Raw genomic sequence first — 13,666 nt, forward strand, 5'->3', positions numbered from 1 at the left:
GTTTGGTTTCTGACCAGTGTCCCAACAACCAATCTACGGGACACCTGGGATGAACGAGTCAAAACAAAGGGATAAAGGATGAATGAATAAATTAACACCATAAACAATTTGGCAGTAATTGTTAGTAGCAGTAACAGTTCAATGCCTCACCGAATATTTCATTATGTCCGTAGACTTGCCAACCTCTATCCAATCCTCCATGGCCCCGCCTGAAGAAATATTCACTGACCCCCAAGAAGCAGAACGGCCTGCAGCTGAGTTGGTCGCTCTGGTTGCCCCACCAAATCTGGAAGATGTGCATCAAGCTGTGCAGGAGGCCTCAGACAAGGTAGAGGGCGGTGGGACTGCGGAAGTACTGAAGGAACTTCTGGAAAGGGTGGTGGAAGCGGCTATGGGACAGGTGGAAGGGAAACGGAATGAGCCTGGAGAGGATGTACAAGAGGCTGATGAAGGAGGAAAAACTGACGCTGAATTGTCAGAGCAGGTGTTGGTCGGGATGTATGATGTTGAGGAAGAGGAAAGGGAAACTGTAGAGGGAGATAGGGAAACCATAGCTGATATCATAGAAGAGAGGCCAGCAACTAGAGAAACAACTGGAGATGGAGATGTTGATGAATCTGTAGATGCCAAAGTTGGTCAGAAAGTTGTAGAGAAAACCTCCGAAGAAACACAAGCAGATTTAGCATTTGTGATGTTAGAAGGCAAAGTACAAACAGAAACAACTCAAGTAGGCCAAAAAGTGGAAGTTGGAGTTGTTGAACCAGGGACAATTCCAGGTTCTGACTGGCTCCTGGGGGCTGGCACGGAGCAGATAGAGACTGTATGGGCCACAGAAGAGTCCCTGGGGAAGGGAGCTCAGGTGGATGAGGTGGAAAGTGAAGTGATCACACTACTCTCTGATAGTGATCATATGGAGGCTACACGATCTGTGGTGGAAGACTCGGTCGTGGTGGAAGAGAATAACCCAGTGAACAAGTCAAACAACGAGCACATGGGGAAAGAAGCCTTAGACGATATTGAGTTTGCGGGTTCAGAAACTGACTTAAAGGGAGGGGAAGTAGAAGAACACACGGTTATGGAGTCAGAATGGGAACTTTGGGTGAACGGTGGGGAGGACCAACAAGTTGCAGTCGAAGATACCACATCAGGGACCACAAATCATAGTCAAAGAGAGGATTCAGGTAAGAGACTCGTAAAATACAGCAGAGTGAACAATGGTGAAATATGACAAGTATGAGTGTGCTCTTCTTATCTGGCAGTACCCGACCTCCAAAAAAGGATTTACAACCCTTTCACCTTATCAGTCTTGTCATCTTAATTGCTACTTGCTCAAGCTTACATTGATGAATAACCTACTGTACAACAGAAGTGATGCATTGGTCTCAGAAGTACCAAGAGCACACCAAAAGTGCATGACTAACCTTTCAGAGGCCTGCCAACAACAACCGACCAGCCTCATCTCCACATCCTTGTACATTCCATAGGTCAAGTCGGCAAATCCTAAACCTTGGCCTCCGGGTTTCATTTTCATTTGTGTGTCAAATACCAATCTCCACTTCTAGAAGCACTGCTGATCTCTGCCTCAGAGCCCGAGGATGGCGCCGAAGCCTCCATAGAGCAAGACCTACAGAAACCGGCTGCCAACCTGAGCCTCGGCGAGGCTGGTGAGGAATCTGACCACGGCAATGAGATCCTAACTCCTACCGACGACCTTCTCGCGCGTGGTTCCAACGTGGCTCGACCGACACTGGGCTATTTTGTGAGAGACCATCTGGTGATCCACCCTCAGGCAAGAGGAGAAGACTCAGATTCTGTGGATGGGATGAAGGGTAAAGAACAAAAGATCTTTTTCCAATTGAATCATTCAGCCACTCGTCCTATTCCAGCTATGATGTTTGTACGTAGAAATAACTGCAGGCTGCTTCCTGAAACTTTGAGTGATGTCAAAGAACAGACTATCAAGCAGATGGACATTATTAAAAAGTAGCTTTGCCTCGGTCTAAAGGTCCGGTGGTCATATCAGTCACTCCCTCTGGCACTTGGAAATATTTGACATTTATGCTTATGATAATCTTCCTATGTGCGATGCATTACCCAAAGTCATTTGAAAGGCAGACCATCAAATATTCACTGGCCTGTCTTTCCTTCTCTGTGTCCTTCCTTCTCTTTGTCTTTCCTTCTCTTTGTCTTTCCTTCTCTTCTGCCTTTCAACCGACGTGAGAAGAAACCAAGGAGACGGGTCTGGAGTCATGGAAGATCAGTGCCATCATCGCCGCAGTCTTCCTCCTGCTGGAAACAGCCATCATCGCCATCTATGTCCTTAAATGTCGTAACAAAAACAGGTAGCGTTGCTGTGCATGTTTTGTAACGGCATAACTTTTGTTATGTCCTGAATATTACAAATGAATAATAATATAATGCTACTACATTAACATTAGCATCAAACACGTTAAAGTGTGACAACACTTTGCACTTGCCGGGATAGTACACAAAGCAATCTTTTATTAGTTTATTTTAGTAGTATATTTTACTAGTTTATTTTATTTTTTAATGTATTAGTTTATTTAACTAGTTTATTTTATAAGTTTATTGTATTAGTTTAGTTCATTAGATTATTGTATTAGCTTATTTTATTAGTTGTTTGTCTTAGTTTATTTTATTAGTTTATTTTATTAGTTTATTTTATTACTTTATTTTATTACTTTATTGCATTAGTTTATTATACTAGTTTATTATATTAGTTTATTGCATTAGTTTATTTTATTACTTTATTTATTAGTTTATTTTATTAGTGTATTGTATTAGTTTATTGTATTAGTTTATTGTATTAGTTTTTTAAATTATTTTATTTTTGTAGTTCATTGTATTAGATTATTTTATTGGTATATTTTATTAGTTGATTGTATTAGTTTATTGTATTAGTTTATTATATTCATTTATTTTATTTGTTTATTGTATTAGTTTTTTATTAGTTTATTGTATTAGTTATTGTATTAGCTTTTTATTAGTATATTGTATTAGTTTATTGTATTAGTTTTTTATTTAGTATATTGTATTAGTTTATTTTATTAATTTATTGTATTAGTTAATTTTATTAGTTTATTGTATTAGGTTTTTTATTAGTTAATTGGACTAGTTTATTGTATTAGTTTATTTTATTGGTATATTTTATTAGTTTATTTGATCAGTTTATTTTATTAGTTTATTTGATCAGTTTATTTTATTAGTTTATCTTATTAGTTTATTTATTAGTTTATCGTCTTAATTTATTTGATTAGTTTATCGTATTAGTTTATTGTATTAGTTTATTGTATTAGTTTATTTTATTAGTTTATTGTATTACTTTAGTTTATTAGTTTATTTTATTAGTATATTTTATTAGTTTATTTTATTAGTTTATTTTACTAGTTTATTTTATTAGTTTATTTTATTAGTGTATTTTTTACTTCATTGTATTAGTTTAATTTATTAGATTATTTTATTGGTATATTTTATTAGTTTATTGTATTAGTCTTTATTAGTTTATTTTACTAGTTTTTTGTATTAGTTTATTTTATTGGTATATTTTATTAGTTGATTGTATTAGTTTATTATATTAATTTATTTTATTTGTTCATTGTATTAGTTTTTTTATTAGTTTATTGTATTAGTTTATTTTATTAGTTTTTTATTAGTATATTGTATTAGTTTATTGTATTAGTTTTTTATTTAGTATATTGTATTAGTTTATTTGATGAATTTATTGTATTAGTTTATTTTATTAGTTTATTGTATTAGGTTTTTTATTAGTTAATTTGACTAGTTTATTGTATTAGTTTATTTTATTGGTATATTTTATTAGTTTATTTGATCAGTTGATTTTATTAGTTTATCTTATTAGTTTATTTATTAGTTTATTGTCTTAATTTATTTGATTAGTTTATCGTATTATTTTATTGTATTAGTTTATTGTATTAGTTTATTTTATTAGTTTATTTTATTAGTTTATTGTATTAGTTTATTGTATTAGTTTATTTTATTAGTATATTGTATTAGATTATTTTATTAGTTTATTTTACTAGTTTATTTTATTAGTTTATTTTGTTAGTGTATTTTTTACTTTATTGTATTAGTTTATTTTATTAGATTATTTTATCAGTGTATTTTGTTACTTTATTGTATTAGTTTGTTGTATTAGTTTATTTTATTAGTATATTGTATTAGTTTATTTTATGAGTTTATTGTATTAGTTTATTTGATTAGTTTATTGTATTAGTTTATTTTATGAGTTTATTTTACTAGTTTATTCTATTAGTTTATTGTATTAGTTTATTTTATTAGATTACTTTATCAGTTTATTTTATTACTTTATTGTATTAGTTTATTGTATTAGTTTATTTTATTAGATTATTTTATCAGTGTATTTTATTAATGTATTGTATTAGTTTATTTGATTAGTATATTGTACTAATATATTTTATTAGTTAATTTTACTAGTTAATTTTATTAGTTTATTGTATTAGTTATTTTATTAGTTTATTCTACTAGTTTATTTTACTAGTTTATTTTATTAGTTTATCTTACTAGTTTATTTCGAACACCTTTATCAAGTTGCTACATCAAATGTTTGCCTCTACATTACATGTCTGAAAAAAAGAGCAGGAAGAAGCAGATTTTATTTATTTTTACCCCTTTTCCATGTCTCAGCAGGCAGCAATTACTGATATTCAGTCAGATATGAGATAATAGATAATGAAATAGAATTAATATTAAATGCACGAGTACAAATGAGATAAACACTTCATACTTTAATAGATAAATATTATAGATCAGTTGACATAATCAACATTTCATGGTTAGGTTGTTATTGTGTTAACAATATTTTGTGTATCCGCACACAGCGGCCTGACTCGGCAGCGCTCGTGTGAGGAAGCCTCCGTAGAACCGGAGGCCACGACTGCCGGAGACTGCAGTGATGACACGCTTCCTGCGGCCAATGGCGACTCACAACAGTATGTTTCTTTTTTTCAATCAGATTAATCACACTTTCAAATTGTGATTAATCGCGATTAATCACAATGACAAAATGACTGGCTTGCATTATTTACATTAAAAATACCATCCCAACAATTTAACATTTTCATTTTGTCAGAACGCCGCACAGGATGTTTGACTTTTCATTTATTTGTTCAAATCTTGGTAAGACTTTGATTAAAAGTCCTGTATGAAGTATTCTGAAGGGAAATTTGCCACCAGTTGGAGTCTCCTTACTCATTGTTGCACCACTTTATGTAAATTACCTGTTATAATATTTGTATATACATGATTAATCTTTGTTTATACATGATTAATCAGGATATATTTTGTGATTATGAGCAACTCTGACATCCCTAAAATCTAAACAACATGCGATCTATATATATTTATATATATATATATATATATATATATATATATATATATATATATATATATATATATATATATATATATATATATATATATATATATATATATATGTATATATATATAAATATGATTCAATGATGTTGGTGTTTACATGTTGTATTGGTTCTGACGGAGCTTCTAACCAAAAATCAATCGATGTTCCTCATTGAAATGAATTACATTTCAATGAATATGTTGTCGGCCCCTGAAAAGCACCACACTCCCAATTTGGTATATGCTTCCAAAAAAGAAAAACAACCTTCTAAATATCAATTATTGTATCTAAAATAAAACAGTACACTGTAGAATGCACTAATTTACTAGCTGCAGTAGTTTTATGAAGTAATAATAATAATGTACAGAAACGACCCATCTTATATCGTTCCACACCATCAGCAGGTTCCCCATATTTTAAAGACTCTTGAACGCATTAAAATAATCCCCTCAATTACCCCCAAAAATGGATTAAGTGGCTGGAATATAAAGACAATATAACATACATCCATAAATGTGGATGCATATGCAAAAGTACAATATATTTATCTGTACAGTAATCTATTTATTTATATCTGCACCTTATTGCTCTTTTATCCTGCACTACCATGAGCTAATGCAACAAAATGTCGCTCTTATCTGTACTGCAAAGTTCAAATTTGAATGACAATAAAAGGAAGTCTAAGTCTAAGTCTAATATTGTCATGAACAAATAAGTGGCAATGTTTGAGCTGGTGTTGACTAGCAGTGCCACGCTACAACTGCTTCGCCAAGTCAGCTAACACCACGCTCCTCGGCCATGTTATCTGATGATTTATTTCTTTGATTCAGTGAATATCATCTACGTTCTTCCTTCCCATGCATGGAAACACAAACGTGTGTCTTATTAGCTATTAGTTAAAGACACCGGGTGCTTTAGTTGGATCTTACGGAACTCGCTATGCCCACTCGGGGTGGGGAGGCTTGTTACCGGATTTCTTTGCTCCCGACATAAAGCAAGACAATTAGCTGGTATCTCAAAAAACTCATCATCTGGAGCCGAGGTACCCTTCTGAGTCCCCTTTTGACTGTCATCCACTCCTACAGACCTCATCCACTCCTACAGATCTCATCCACTCCTGCAGACCTAATCCACTCCTACAGACTTCATCCACTCCAAGAGATCTCATCCACTTCTACAGACTTCATCCACTCCTACAGACCTTATCCACTCTTACTGACCTCATCCACTCCTACAGACCTCATCCACTCCTACAGACTTCATCCACTCCTAGAAATCACATCAGATTCTACAGATCTCATCCACTCCTAGAGATTTCATCCACTCCTACAGACCTCATCCACTCCTAGAGATCTCATCCACTCCTAGAGATCTCATCAGATTCTACAGATCTCATCCACTCCTAGAGATTTCATCCACTCCTACAGACCTCATCCACTCCTAGAGATCTCATCCACTCCTACAGATCCCATCTATTCCTACAACCCTCATCCACTCCTAGAGATCTCATCCACTCCTACAGACCTCATCCACTTCTAGAGATCCCATCCACTCATACAGACCTCATTCACTCCTACAGACCTCATCAACTCTTACAGGTCTCATCCACTCTTACAGACCGCATCCACTCCTACAGGTCTCATCCACTCTTACAGACCGCATCCACTCCTACAGATCTCATCCACTCCTAGAGATCTCATCCACTCCTAGAGATGCCATCTACTCCTACAAATCTCATCCGCTCCTAGAGATCTCATCCACTCCTACAGACCGCATCCACTCCTACAGACTTCATCCACTCCTAGAGATCACATCAGATTCTACAGATCTCATCCACTCCTAGAGATTTCATCCACTCCTACAGACCTCATCCACTCCTAGAGATCTCATCCACTCCTAGAGATATCATCAGATTCTACAGATCTCATCCACTCCTAGAGATTTCATCCACTCCTACAGACCTCATCCACTCCTAGAGATCTCATCCACTCCTACAAATCCCATCTATTCCTACAACCCTCATCCACTCCTAGAGATCTCATCCACTCCTACAGACTTCATCCACTTCTAGAGATCCCATCCACTCCTACAGACCTCATTCACTCCTACAGACCTCATCAACTCCTACAGGTCTCATCCACTCTTACAGACCGCATCCACTCCTACAGATCTCATCCACTCCTAGAGATCTCATCCACTCCTAGAGATGCCATCTACTCCTACAGATCTCATCCGCTCCTAGAGATCTCATCCACTCCTACAGACCGCATCCACTCCTAGAGATCTCATCCACTCCTACAGACCTCATCAACTCCTGCAGATCTCATCCACTCCAGCAGATCTCATCCACTCCTACAGATCTCATCCACTCCTAGAGATCTCATTCACTCCTACAGCTCTCATCCACTCCTAGAGACCTCATCCACTCCTAGAGATCTCATCCATTCCTATAGACCTCATCCACTCCTAGAGATCTCATCCATTCCTATAGACCTCATCCACTCCTAGAGATTTCATCCATTCCTACAGACTTCATCCACTCCTACAGATCTCATCCACTCCTACAGATCTCATCAGGACTCTTGTAGACCTCATCCACTCCTAGAGATCTCATCCATTCCTACAGACCTCATCCACTCCTAGAGATCTCATCCACTCCTGCAGATTTCATCCACTCCTATAGACCTCATCCGCTCCTAGAGATCTCATCCATTCCTACAGACCTCATCCACTCCTACAGATCTCATCCACTCCTACAGATCTCATCCCGACTCCTGTAGACATCATCCACTCCTAGAGATCTCATCCATTCCTACAGACCTCATCCACTCCTAGAGATCTCATCCACTCCTAAAGATCTCATCCATTCCTACAGACCTCATCCACTCCTAGAGATCTCATCCATTCCTACAGACCTCATCCACTACTAGAGATCTCATCCACTCCACTCCTGCAGATCTCATCCACTCCTATAGACCTCATCCACTCCTAGAGATATCATCCACTCCTAGAGATATCATCCACTCCTACAGACCTCATCCACTCCTACAGATCCTCCAACTGGAGGGCACTGAGCTGTGCATGTATAGTTCAGAGAAAGAAACAATGATGGTCCTCCCAGCTGATTCTCCTTGTAATTGTTGTGTAAGCTCCTCTCCACTGCAGGGCCTCTGACTGATGCTCCACACAGACGTCACATGTGTTGCCTTCAGGGCTTGCATGAGTAGGTCACAGATATGAGGGATGTGCCTTTGTGCATTCAGGAAATGGAGTGGTGGGACATCTCTGCAGTTGGAATTTAGACCTTGGAGTTAGTCTCTTGTAAGATATCAGGGGCCGTACTTATCAAGCTTCTTAGAATGACTCCTAAGAAGTCTGCTAAGAGTTGACTTAAGAGTAAATAAATTATTCGCTGAAAGCTGCACTTAAAAGTTAGTTATCAAGCGTCTTACTCACACTTTCAGCGAAGTGTAGGACTGAATCTTAAGTGTCACACTCAGAGCTGAATTACGACATTACTATGTGCCGTAAACGCAATTTTAGGTGACGTCATTTCTGTGTCCATAGAAATGACCAATCACGGAAGGGAATCCCTTGTCTAAGAATAAAGAAATATCTTGGAAATATTTAAGTGGACAATGGGAGTGTATATTTTGACAATAAACTACAAAATAATACAAAACAAACTAGTCCCCGCCGGCACTCACGCTACCGCTCCCTCTCTTCTCTCGCCCACACACTCACTGACGTCACTCACCTCACGGCCACACACATACGCTACTGTCATAACATTTTCTTTCCAATTCATTAATTAGGCAACTCATTTGAAACTGGTGTGGGTGGCTCTATATATACTAGCCCACTGCAGACACATGCAGAAATCAACAAGGAACCGAAAAGTATTAAATCTGTGACAAAAATAATATCCGCTCTGTCTAAACGATACCGTTTGATCAGCTGCTCGTCATCAAAAAAACCAAAACATTGTTCCGTTCCCTGAACGTTGGCGCACGTCTCTCTCGCCTCAGTGCCATCCCCTGCTGGCAACTCCTAACCACTTAAGACACCTCTGAAGGTCTCTTAAATATCGTGGAGAGTAGGAGTGATTCTTAGACTTAAGAACGTTGATAAAAAGCTTTTATTCTTAAGTTTGAGAGTAGGACTAAATTTCGCAAATTCTCAGGACTTAAGTGTAAAATGGCACTCTAAGAAGCTTGATAAGTACGGCCCCAGATCTGGTTCTTAGTCAAGATGAACAAGTAGAGACACATGATGATGAACTTCATATGACAAAAAAAAAGAGAAGCTGCCAAAATGCCAACAGCACCCTAGGAAGATCTGGGATCCGTGTGTGGTACATGTGACAACAAGGCATCATTGTTCATGTGGGAAGTGAAGCAGCATGTTGTTCTCCTGGCCCTCACGTCCAGGATGAATATTCATGTTGCATCAATTTGTAGCAGATTGCATCAATATGTAGCAGCTAGCATCAATATGTAGCAGGTTGCATCAATCAATCAATCAATCAATCAATCAATGTTTATTTATATAGCCCTAAATCACAAGTGTCTCAAAGGGCTGCACAAGCCACAACGACATCCGCGGTACAGAGCCCACATAAGGGCAAGGAAAAACTCGCAACCCCAATGGGACGTCGATCAATATGTAGCAGGTTGCATCAATATGTAGCAGATAGCATCAATATGTAGCAGGTTGCATCAATATGTAGCAGCTAGCATCAATATGTAGCAGGTTGCATCAATATGTAGCAGCTAGCATCAATATGTAGCAGGTTGCATCAATATGTAGCAGCTAGCATCAATATGTAGCAGGTTGCATCAATATGTAGCAGCTAGCATCAATATGTAGCAGCTAGCATCAATATGTAGCAGGTTGCATCAATATGTAGCAGATAGCAAAATACTAATTTGCAGCTTGCAGATTGAATATACGATGGATCCTCATTTCTCTCGATCTTGTGCCTTTCTGACGGATTCACAATAGCTGATCTTGGTCCAGTCTTTGATGTTGGTGGTCCATGTTGCTCTGGACCGCCCTCTTCCTCTCTTTCATCCATCTTGTCTTCTAATAGTAATAGTAGACCATCTTTCCTCATCACATGGCCAAAATATTGAAGTTTCTTGTTTTAATTGTATTTAGTGGTAGTTTATTACGATTCAAACATATATATATATATATATATATATATATATATATATATATATATATATATATATATATATATATATATAACAGTATATATATATATATATATATATATATATATATATATATATATATATATATATATATATATATATATATATATATATATATATATATATATATATATATATATATATATATATATATATATATATATATATATATATATATATATATATATATATATATATATAGCGCAATAAGTGTTCAACTTCAGCCTATACCCTTTCGGTCTGCAACATTTTCATTTTCAATTTAAGAATGTACAACTGTTTGTTTATTTTGTTGACGATTGACCGAAGAATAATAAACTTGAACTATATATATATATATGTATACAGCTGTTATATATATATATACAGGTATATATATATATATATATATATATATATATATATATATATATATATATATATATATATATATATATATATATATATATATATATATATATATATATATATATAGCTGTTATATATATATATATATATATATATATATATATATATATATATATATATATATATATATATATATATAACAGCTATATATATATATATATATATATATATATATATATATATATATATATATATATAACAGCTATATATATATATATATATATATATATATATATATATATATATATATATATATATATATATATATATATATATATATATATATATATATATATATATAAAAAGATACAAAAAAATTATGTTCATGTATGAGACCTAGGGCTGCCAATTATGGCCAAAGTAATGTATGTATGTATAAATAAATAAAAATATTTATACATACATACATGCCTGTATATATATATATATATATATATATATATATATATATATATATATATATATATATATATATATATATATATATATATATATATATATATATATATATATATATATATATATATATATATATATATATATATATAAAAATAGATACAAAAAATGATGTTCATGTATGAGACCTAGGGCTGCCAATTATGGCGAAAGTAATGTATGTATGTATAAATAAATAAAAATATAAACATTAAACAAATGTGATTAATCACAAAAAATATTAATTAATCATGTACACACTGAGATTAATTAATTTTTAAAAAATACAATACAATTGTATTTTAGTTGTATTTCTTTAGGGGAGTCTGTTTCTCAGTACTTGTAATATGATTTCCCTATCAAATGAATAAATAAATATTATAAAAAAAAGATTAATTTATTTTAATGTACATGCTACCTCGGTACAACAATGAGTTAGGAGACTGACTGGTGTGCTAGCTGGCAAATGCCACTCCCAAAATACATCCTAAAAGGATTGTATATACAATTGTTCCCAGGTTTTGTGCAAAAAAAAAAGAAATTTATTCCAAAAATGCATGACATTATGGCAATACAATTACATTTGTGTTCAAATATTGGGTTATTTTCTTAAGATACTTTTAAATATGCAAATGAGCAATCCCCTGTAAATAATTGTGATTAATACAAATGCCTACTGTATATATACAGTATATATACATATATATCAGTGGTTCTTAACCTTGTTGGAGGTACTGAACCCCACCAGTTTCATATGCGCATTCACCCAACCCTTCTTAAGTGAAAAATAAAAAATTAAAAATGTTTTCAAATTCAAGACAAAGTTATATGTTTTTTGGTAACACTTTATTATGGGGAACATATTCTAAGTAACAAAGACTTAATTTAGAGTTATTTGGTTAGGGTTAGGGTTAGAGGGTTAGGGCCAGGGTTAGAGAGTTAGGGTTATAATAAGGCCATGCCGAATAAGGCATTAATATGTACTTAATAATGACTAGTTAAGAGCCAATATGTTACTAATTTGCATGTTAATAAGCAACTAATTAATGGTGAATATGTTCCCCATACTAAAGTGTTACCATGTTTTATTACTGGGGAATAAAATGAAGCGTGCATGAACATCACCTTGTTCAAACAACAAAACCAACATAAATTCACAACAAATGACACACCTGCAAATCAGTCTGACTTCTGCTGTTGTCGTATCCGTAATATGCCGATAGGGAGAAGTTTTATTTACACGATGAGTCGGGTGTGTTTTGACCTCCGCCGAACCCCTGAGCCCGACTCACCGAACCCCTAGGGTTCCATCCAACTGATATATATATATATATATATATATATATATATATATATATATATATATATATATATATATATATATATATATATATATATATATATATATATATATATATATCCATCCATCCATCCATTTTCTACCACTTGTCCCGTTCGGGTTTGTGGGGGGTGCTGGAGCCTATCTCAGCTGCATTCTGGCGGAAGGCGGGGTACACCCTGGACAAGTCGCCACCTCATCACAGGGCCAACACAGATAGACAGACAACATTCACACACTAGGGACCATTTAGTGTTGCCAATCAACCTATCCTCAGGTGCATGTCTTTGGAGGTGGGAGGGGCCTATCCCCAGGTGCATGTCTTTGGAGGTGGGAGGGGCCTATCCCCAGGTGCATGTCTTTGGAGGTGGGAGGGGCCTATCCCCAGGTGCATGTCTTTGGAGGTGGGAGGGGCCTATCCCCAGGTGCATGTCTTTGGAGGTGGGAGGGGCCTATCCCCAGGTGCATGTCTTTGGAGGTGGGAGGAAGCCGGAGTACCCGGAGGGAACCCCCGCAGTCATGGGGAGAACATGCAAACTCCACACAGAAAGACCCCAAGCCCGGGATTGAACTCACGACTACTCAGGACCTTCGTATTGTGAGGCACATGCACTAACCCCTGTTCAACCGTGCTGACTATATATATATATATATATATATATATATATATATATATATATATATATATATATATATATATATATATATATATATACATATATATATATATATATATATATATATATATATATATATATATATATATATATATATATATATATATATATATATATATATATATATATATACATATATATATATATATATATATATATATATATA

The sequence above is a fragment of the Entelurus aequoreus genome, linkage group LG18 (genome assembly GCF_033978785.1).
Source record: "Entelurus aequoreus isolate RoL-2023_Sb linkage group LG18, RoL_Eaeq_v1.1, whole genome shotgun sequence".
Lineage (NCBI taxonomy): Eukaryota > Metazoa > Chordata > Actinopteri > Syngnathiformes > Syngnathidae > Entelurus > Entelurus aequoreus.